General features: G+C 38.0%; 1 pseudogene; it reads right to left on the minus strand.

Annotated features, from left to right (window-relative positions):
• Positions 1-226: 226 nt before the first annotated feature.
• LOC122903547 lies at positions 227-9,265 on the minus strand (annotated as a pseudogene).
• Between the last annotated feature and the right edge of the window lie 484 nt (positions 9,266-9,749).

Below are 9,749 nucleotides of genomic sequence, written 5' to 3' on the forward strand. Positions count from 1 at the left end.
TGGTCTCTTAATCTTAGGCTTCTCGGCTTCCAAAAATGTGAGAAATAAATTCCTATTGTTTAAGCCCCTAAGTCTACACTACTTTGTGACAGTTTGAGCTAAGACACATGTGGAGGGGAGAATCAGATTTCCAGAGTTGCCACATTATAATAGCCAAATGCCCAACTTCCAATAAAAATCCAAATAGGAAATAGGAAAAAAACAAATAGGAAAAATAGAAAAAAAGTTTTTTTTTTTTTTTTTTTTTAATGTCTGATCTTATTTATTTGTCACTCTTAGAAAATCTCATTTTTGACTGGACTCAGACTTAGAGGTAGAAGCTCTCAGAGAGGACAGCCTCTGTCTCTTGGCAATCTCTTCCTGGCGTTTTTCTTTGGCCTCCTTCATTCTCTTGGCCAAAAGTTTAGCATTATCTGCAGCCTCTTCCTTGTTTTTCTTAGTGCGCTGTTTCTTCAAAGCAATACGCCGACGTTTGTGTTGGAGGACACGTGGAGTAACAAGACGCTGTATCTTGGGCACTTTGGTTCTAGGTTTCTTACCTTCTTTGTTTAAGGGCTTTCTCACAACATACTGGCTGACATCATCTTCTTTAGAGAGAGATTGAAGAGTTTGCGGATTCTGCTGGCTCTTTTGGGCCCAGGCGTCGAGGCACAGTAGTATCAGTGAGTCCAGTTCTGTGTTACCGCCAAAATGGCAACAACAACAGAGGAAAACATGACTCATTGAATGAAATAAATTAACAGAAACTGTCCCAGAGGAAGCTCAGATATTGTACTTACTAGACAAAGACTTTAAACGGAGAAACAAAGTATTCCCTCTGTTCCTCAGGTATTTTTCTAAACTGCATGTGCTGGTGGATGCAAAAATTCTCAATTAAAAATAAGCAAATCAAATCAAATAGTACATTAAAAATCATTCACCATAATCAAGCAGGATTTATTCTTGCGCTGCAAGGGTTATTCAATATTTGCAAATCAATCAACATGATAAATCACAGTAATAAAAGGATAAGAATCATACGATCCTTCCAATAGATGCAGAGAAAGCATTTGACAAAGCACAACATCCATGCAAACCCTCAAAAAATAGAGATAGAGAGAACATACCTCAACTTCATAAAAGCTATATATGAAAGACCCACAACTAATGTCATCTTCACTGAGGAAAAACAGAGCTTTTCCTTTACAGTTGGAACAAGACAGGGATGTTCAGTATCACCACTGCTGTTCAACATAATACTGGAAGTCCTAGCCTCATTAATCAGACAAAAAAAGAAATAAAATGTATCCATACTAGCAAGGAAGAAGTCAGACTTTCACTATTTGCAGATGACATGATACTCTATATAAAAAACCCTAAAGACTCCACCAAAAAATTGTTACAACTGAGGCATGAATTCAGGAAAGCCACAGGATAAAAAAATCAACATACACTGGCGATTCACAGACCTGTACCCCTGGGGATAAAAATACGTTATATGTTTATTTTTTAAAAATAAATAAATTTTTAAAAAATCAACATACAGAAACATACAGAAATCTGCATGTTATAAAGAAATGAAGCAGACAAAAGAGAAATCAGGGACTCAGTCCTATTTACAATTGAACCCAAAACCATAAGGTACCCAAAAATAATCCTAACAAAAGAGGTAAAAGATCTGTACTCTATAAAGTATAGAATACTGATGAAAGAAATTGAAGATGACACAGAGAAATAGGAAGACAGTCCACGCCCATGGATTAGAACAAACATTGTTAAAATGCCTATACTACCCAAAGAAAACTACACATTTAATGCAAGCCCCATCAAAATACCACCAGCATTTTTCACAGAGCCAGGACAAACAATCTCAAAATTTGTGTGAAACCACAAAAGACCCAGGATAGACAAGGCAATCCAGAAAAGTAAAAGAAAAGCTGGAGGTATCAAAATTATGCACTTCAAGTTATATTACAAAGCTGTAGTGATCAAGACTACAAAAATAGACAGATCAATGGAACAGAATTTAAAACTCAGAAATAAACCCACAACTATATGAGCAATTAATCTTTGACAAAGCAGGAAAGAATATCCAACCGAAAAAAAGACAGTCTCTTCAACAAATGGTATTGGGGAAACTGTACAGCAACATGCAAAAGAATGAAAGTGGACCACTTTCTTACACCATACATAAAAATAAATTCAAAATGGATGAAAGACCTAAATGTGAGACAGGAAGCCATCAAAATCCTAGAAGAGAATATAGACAGCAACCTCTTTGACATTGGCTGGAGCAAGTTCTTACTAGATATTTCTCCTGAGGCAAGGGAAACAAAAGTAATTATGAATTTTGGGACTTCATGAAAATAAAACGTTTTATTTGCAACAATGTGGATGACCTAGAGAATATTGTGCTAAGCAAAATAAGTCAGAAAAAGACAAATACCATGTGATTTCACTCATATGCAGAATTTAAGAAACAAAACAAATGAACATAGATTAAAAAGTGAGAGAGAGACCAGGAAACAAACTCAATTATAAAGATGTTACCAGAGGGGAGGTCCATGGGGAGATAAGTTAATTAGGTGATGGGAATTAAGGAATGTACTTTTGATGAGCACTGGGTGTTGTATGGAAGTGATGAATCACTAAGTTCTATACCTGAAACTAATGCTACATTGTATGTTAACTAGCTGGAACTTAAATAAAAACTTGGAAAACAAAACAAAGCAAATAATATAAAAATAAAATAAATAATACGAAAATAATGAAATAAAATAAGTAAAATAAAAATGCATGTGCTAATAATCACACAGCTGAAGACTCAAGGCACCCTTTGCAGCTCTCTTGAACACTCTTGATGTGACTCTATCTCCCCTTTTTTGGTACCCTATCCTGCTAATCTAGCAAGTTCAGGCTCCCTGGACTCCCGGAGTTTTCTCCTTAACTTAGAACAGCTACTGGACTTCACTTCACCTGGGTTTACCCTTCAGATGGCTGTGTTTTTTTTTTTTTTTTGTTTGTTTGTTTGTTTTGTTTTGTTTTGTTTTGTTTGGTAATAGTATGGAAAAGCTATTGCTTTTTTTACTTATTATGCTTTCACACTCATTACCCCTACATTCCTGACTTTGGTTGGATTGATCATGTTTTCTTTGTCCTACTTTCCCCTCCATAATGGCCTTTGTTTATTGAGAAGTTCTCAGCTGTGTGCTCATGCTTCATCTTGAGGATCCATGCAGTCTGTTTGTGAGGTGCATCCGTGTACAGTCCTGTGTTCAGGAAGGGTAATATGTGCCAGCAGCCATCCACTCCATGGTAACAGCTTGAATCTGGATAGTCCATGCTTCATTCCAGCCCCAGAAATGGAAGACTTTAGTGAATCTGACTTGTATGAATGAGAAGAAATTTGGAGGAGGGCCACTCTCCAACAACAGCCCACCTTCATGTTCACCCCAGGTCCCCTAACACACTGCATACTCATGCCCTCTTGTCGAATCATCATTATCTTCCCCACAGTGGCTATTCCAAACCCATCTACACACTTCAAGATTTCTAACTCTACCTTCCTTCCCAAGCTGCCTCTTAGTAATTGAACTTCCCTAGCTGAAGAGACATAACTCTCCCACATGAAATTGCCCAAAATCTTTTTCACTCTGTAGCTCTGAATTTAATTCATCTGGAAAGAAATTTCCATCAGACTCTGCCAAATGAGTACTTTTTCTACGTCAGTCCTCATGGTAATCTCATCGTAGGTGTGAGACTTCCAGCCACAGTCACCTGCCCAGTGGGATAACACAGATAGAAGCCTGAGCACTAGGTGGAGGGTTCTACAGCTGTGAGGCATGAGAAAAGACCCTCTCCTCCTTAAAGACCCTTGTCCTTAAGTAGGACAAGAGGAACCATTTTGGACAAAGATTTTAGCAGTTCTGATCATTTTTCTCAGCAATTCCTAACACTACTTTCTGCTCAAAGATTCTATTTGATGCTAATACCCGAATCTGAAACTGCCACTCAGATGCTTTTCTATTTTTTGGTATTAATTAGAATTAGAAAACACTGATTTACCATTCTCTATACAAAAAGCACTTAAAATCATACAAAAATAATTTTCAATATATGATTTGTGCTAGACGAGAAAGAATTTAAAAATATATGATAATATAAAGAGAGAAAAAAATAGTCCAAATCCCACCCCCATATCCAGAATAACCACTATTAACATTCTGGTGTTTCCACCTATTTCTGTGTCTGACTGTCCATGTGTGCAATTATACATGAATTGAATACTATTGTACAGGCCGCGTTTGCCTGTTAAGTCAGCACTTCTCTGTGAAAAGCACTCCACACCCATACAGGGAGATGCACGAACCACTTGGTAATAGAAGGCTTTTAAGTCACACACTGTGTCTTGATATCTTTTATGCCTGTGGGTGTTTTAGAGAGAGTTATCTAGTTCTGAGTTTGTTAAATTCCCTGTAGAAGTTCTGGAAATATATTTTCATTCTTATTCCTAGGTTTGTTTTAAACCAGAAGATCCTGTGAACTGTGAGTTACCAATTATGGGTATTTTAGGAAGCAGTAAGTGAAGATCTTACATCAGACACCACCTGCAACTGAAAATAAACCAATCCACTCCCCCACCCCAATTTTGGCTTCTCAAGCTCCAAATGAGTGTGTGTAAGAAATACAGGAGAAAGGAGCAGGGAAGAAAAAGAGAAAGGGTGAGTGTGATTTCCAAGAAAACATTACCAATTGTGCTACTTTGTGTTAAAAAGAGAGTTCTTGGTACAAAGTGGGACTGAAGTGAGGCAAGAGAGACACAAGCCTTTAGCACAAAATTTAAGGGAGTGCCAAAAAATGTATGAATACTATTTCAACACAGAATTCAAAATTAATCCAAAAAAATCCATGAGGAAAAGATCATTTAAAAAAAAAAAAAAAAAAAGATAGGATTGGGGGCACCTGGGTGGCTCAGTTGTTAAGCATCTGCCTTAGGCTCAGTTCATGATCTCAGAGTCCTGGGATGGAGCCCTCCCTTCAGGCTCCCTGCTCAGTGAGGAGTCTACTTCTCCCTCTCCCATTCCCCCTGTTTGTGTTCCCTCTCTCGCTGTGTTTCTCTCTGTCAAATAAATAAATAAAGTCTTAAAATTAAAAAAAAAAATTGAAAAAAGGTAAGATCATTAATAGATCAATGACAAGCCACATTGCAGCCTGGGACAAAGGAAAAAAAAAATTCTGCTGACCCTATGATTTTTGTACTCATTCTGACTTTTTAAAAAATTAAATTAAATTAAACTTATTTTGATTTCTGAGTTTTTCAGCACTCTCTTAAATTTTGCATCCAAGCAAGAACCCCACTGTCCTTTCCTATCCCATGCATTGTCCGTAATGTGCGTTAAAAGCAGCAACCTTCTCAGACACTGAGGTTCTATTTCCAAATACTGGCTCAGAACCTAACCCCCTGAGTGATCTGGAAAACGCCTATGAGCAAAGGAGATGGAGTGGACCAGGTCATAGATACATCTCCTTCCAACTCAAACACTAATGCTCTACACTAATGAGAATGTTCTTCAAAACCACATCTTGAAACAGCCAAACAAGGGGGAGAAATGGTTTCTCTTGCATCATAAAAAGAAAATGAAATAAATAGCATGGTGTTAACCCCTTGTATAACAACTCTTCTCAGAAGAAATATATTTATTTTAAAAGTTTTAAGTTGAAACTTTCCCTCACTATATATTTTTTTCTTGATTTTGCTTAATGTTGAACATAATCCCAAAACCCTGGGCATTTGGAGTTAATAATAGCATATAATTTCATTGATAATTATTCAATGTTCCCTGCACTGCCTGCACAGGTCCTTCAATACCTCTTTATAGTGCATCAAGTGTAGCAATAATGATCCTGCAGCCATTCATTGTTTTAGCAGTCTCTGGGAGGGTCCTGCCAACACCAGTGCTGACCACTTGTTCACCCAGCTCAAGGTACATGGGGCATTATCACTCTGAGGTTCTCAGTAGCAAATTGTAACACTCTTGTTCACTGACGAACAGGGAGGTTCCAAATGCATTGTTGCTCATGAGAGTTAAAGTAGTAAATTGTCAATATTACTCAAGGTAAATTTGGGGTTATCCATATAAAATAGATCTTACAAAACTAATTCCCTTTTTTGCAGCTGTGTTTTTCTGAATAATGGCAAAGAGAAGAGACAATGCTGACATACATAATCCTGAGATCCTATGAAGGGTATGACTAATCAGATTGCTATGATGCTTCCTTCCCTAGAAAGTGTTTCTCCATCTCTGGGAGTGCTGTGCATTTGAACAACATATGTCATTTCATCAAGGCAGAAACAGAAAGTTTGAAATTGGCCAATTAATTTATCATATTAAAAAAAAATTTATCATATTCATGCAGCTTGACCAAAAGAGTCTGACCTGGCACTGGATGGCAGATTTTTGGAGTTTCTTTTCATCAAACCAGTGAGAAAAGAAGGCTACTGCCTGCTTGAGGATATGTTAAGGACCCAATCTTCTCTCCAGAGTTGTTTATAAGCAGACATCCCTGAGGCAAAGATGCCAATCTTAAATACAACTAAAGATCTACTTCCTTTAGGGCAGGGCCTGAGTGTAATGGCTCATATCCCACAGATTTATCTAGACTAATTCTGTGCTAAATACTGCAAGATGCAAAAAAACAGGATGAGACCCAGCCCTTCGACCTAGACTTCCCTTCCAGTGGGTCCGTTTGCAGTAATCAGTGAGGATTATGGGACTATGTTAGAAAAACATAGTTTCCTGTGCATCAGGTATGATCTCCATTCAGGAGGGTGCATGTAAGTGAGACAAAAGAAGGTGAGAACAAAGGGGTCTAGGCAGAGGCAACAGGGTGAGAAAAGTCATATGAGCAGATGGTCTCTTATTTTCCTTTGTATTATCATGACCTGGAATGCTGTTTTGTACCAAGTACATGTTCAATGAGTTTTGTTGAATATGTGAAACAAAGCAGAAATGCTACCAGTGGAATATGTCAGAATCATTTTCCATATAGATTTTAAAATGCTGTTAGCAACTGAAAAATGTGTATTTACCTACTGAATCAGACATCTTTGCCTGGCAAGGACATTTTCTCCTTTGGGCTCACCTCCAGTACTGTCCACCTATCTGCCTACCAGTCCTTCCTTCTTTTGTTCCTTTCATTCTACAGAAGGAATACAGAAGAATGAAATGCCATGGAGACTGGGATCTATAATTCAAGGGTTTGGATTAGTGAGGTAATCTCACTTTCAATTCAGTGAGTGATTTACTGAGAGACTATGAAAACTTGGATGTGAACTGGGTTGTCAGATCAACTATATACCTACTGGGACCTTATTAGAAATAAGTACAAGGCAGAAAGTTTAGGAACTAACCTCCAAACACATCTCCCCTTATAGGTATTCTATTCCTCTTCTGTTATCCCCATCCTGCTCCAACATTTTAATATTAGAACCAATGGATACTGAAATACTCTGATCAATTGTTCTAAAGTTATAAATGCTTACATTCTATTTCTGTACTTTTGTCATGCCAGAGAAGTGACCCTCCCCAGTTTGGGGGCCAGTAATAGTCAACAGACCACATCAGAGCAGCACTGCTCTCTAGGGTGTCTGGGTGCTAGAGTTAGAGGAACTGACTCTGAATGCGGCACCTGAGAAGGGGAGCCACTATAGCATAATTGTTGAGTGAATGAATACACCAAAGATAACAGAAATTGGGATTGATTGAAACTTAAACTCAAATATGCAAACTCATTCCAAGCTCCTTTCTGTCTGCCTCTCTGTTGACAAAGATGTCTTATAGGTAGAACATTTAAATACATTGTTACATACAGTGTTACATCATTTTACCTGCTTCTAAAAACATCCTACTACAGTTTATACAATTACAATTATGTGTCTTTCTTCTTTAGCACACTTGCAATCATCTGGCCTCTATTTATGAAGGGAAGGAGCCAATTAGTGTTTTTCAAGCATTCAAGTGAAAATGAACATTAATAGTCTCCTTCTAAGATCAATCTTTGGCTTGAAAAACAAAGCTATTCCTCCAGTGCTTCCATTTGAAGGAAGGAGTACAGTTCTGTAGGAGTCCAGCTCTGAAGACACAGAATCATTTAGTTATGTTTGGGATGAGTGGATCCATATCCTGCTCTCTCACTCAGCCATAGCCCCAAACCAGCTCACAATGGGCATGGAAATCTATACCCAGTGCTCTGATGCATGTGAAAATCCCCTTCAAGCTGGGGAAACACAATTTCCAGGATTCGGCTTACAGAGATTCTTATTCAATAGATTAGGAGTAGACCCAGGAATGCATGTTTAAACAAGCTTCCAGTGATTCTCATGTAGGTGGTATAAAATAAAAATTTTGCAGCAGACACTTGTTAAAAACAGTGGAACAGATTTCTTTAGCTATTGCAGTAGGGGAAAGAAACTTTAACATAGATCTGAGCTCAACTCAGAATACAGCAGACAGATGGTGATCTATAGCCAATGAACAGAGTAAGGGGTCTGTGGACGGAACTATTACTAAAGGATTAGACATCAGGGGTAGGGGAATTCTTCTTAAACATGTTTAAGTAGAATGCTTGCTAAAGGCAGGACAAAGACTTGGACATCATACAGGGTGATAAGGAGCTTAACTAGCTGTCAAGGATAGAGATATTCTCACTGAATTGACAGGATTTAGGTTGGGGGAAGGGCACAAGCCAAGGCCTAGTTATGCAGAGTACAGAGGAGCCTGAAAGTGATGTTTACATTTATGATGTTTAAAAAAAAAGGGGGGGTTCCGAATTTCTTCCAGGTATGGAAGAGCCTGCTTGTGGTTCTTTTATAGACACCATCCATCTCTTCCTATCCCCTCCTGATCAGACTCTCTATGGTAGATACCTGCTATATAGTTGGGCTTTGTATTTTCATGAAAAGCAAACAAATCTATGGGGTGCCTGGGTGGCTCAGTGGGTTAAAGCTTCTGTCTTTGGCTCAGGTCATCATCTCGGGGTCCTGGGATAGAGCCCCCGCATTGGGCTCTCTGCTCAGCAGGGAGCCTGCTTCCTCTCTCTGTCTCTCTGCCTCTTTACCTACTTGTGATCTCTGTCAAATAAAACAAATAAAATCTTAAAAAAAAAAAAGGGCAAACAAATCTTTATAGAAGTCATGGATTCTCCACTTGGTTTCAGATGCTGCTTTGTACATCCGTGACAGTTCCTTGAAATTCTCTGTCTCGATTCCTGGATTCCCAGAGCCCATCATGGCTATGTCTGCCTCATTCTTTCCTCAAGTCAGTCTTGCATTGTGATATTGCCAGAGGAAAATACTGGAACAGGTGTCTATGTTGACACCATTTGTCCATCTGCATCCCATCAAATTTAAATAACCTAGAAAAAGTCACATTATCTAAGATCTACTTTGCCCAACTGTACAATGAGCATAATACCAATATTTTCTAAGAAATTTTAAGAATTAAAATAATTAATAGATGTCAAAATGCTTTGAGAGCTGTAAAACTCTGCCTCTACAAATATAATATGTTATTGCTCTCTTTTTCCTAGATACTTTTGGACCCTTCATCAATAATTCTGCTTAGAGTCTAATGAATATAATTTTAGTTATGCATGCAGAGGAAGGAAGAGCTCATTTATGGACAGTTTCTTGACTCATGAGGGAAAAAAAATTAAGAGTTATATAAAAGTATGATTTACTGTTGTTTAGTTCTATTATGTATAGAAAGAGA

The sequence above is a fragment of the Neovison vison genome, chromosome 3, assembly GCF_020171115.1.
Source record: "Neovison vison isolate M4711 chromosome 3, ASM_NN_V1, whole genome shotgun sequence".
Lineage (NCBI taxonomy): Eukaryota > Metazoa > Chordata > Mammalia > Carnivora > Mustelidae > Neogale > Neogale vison.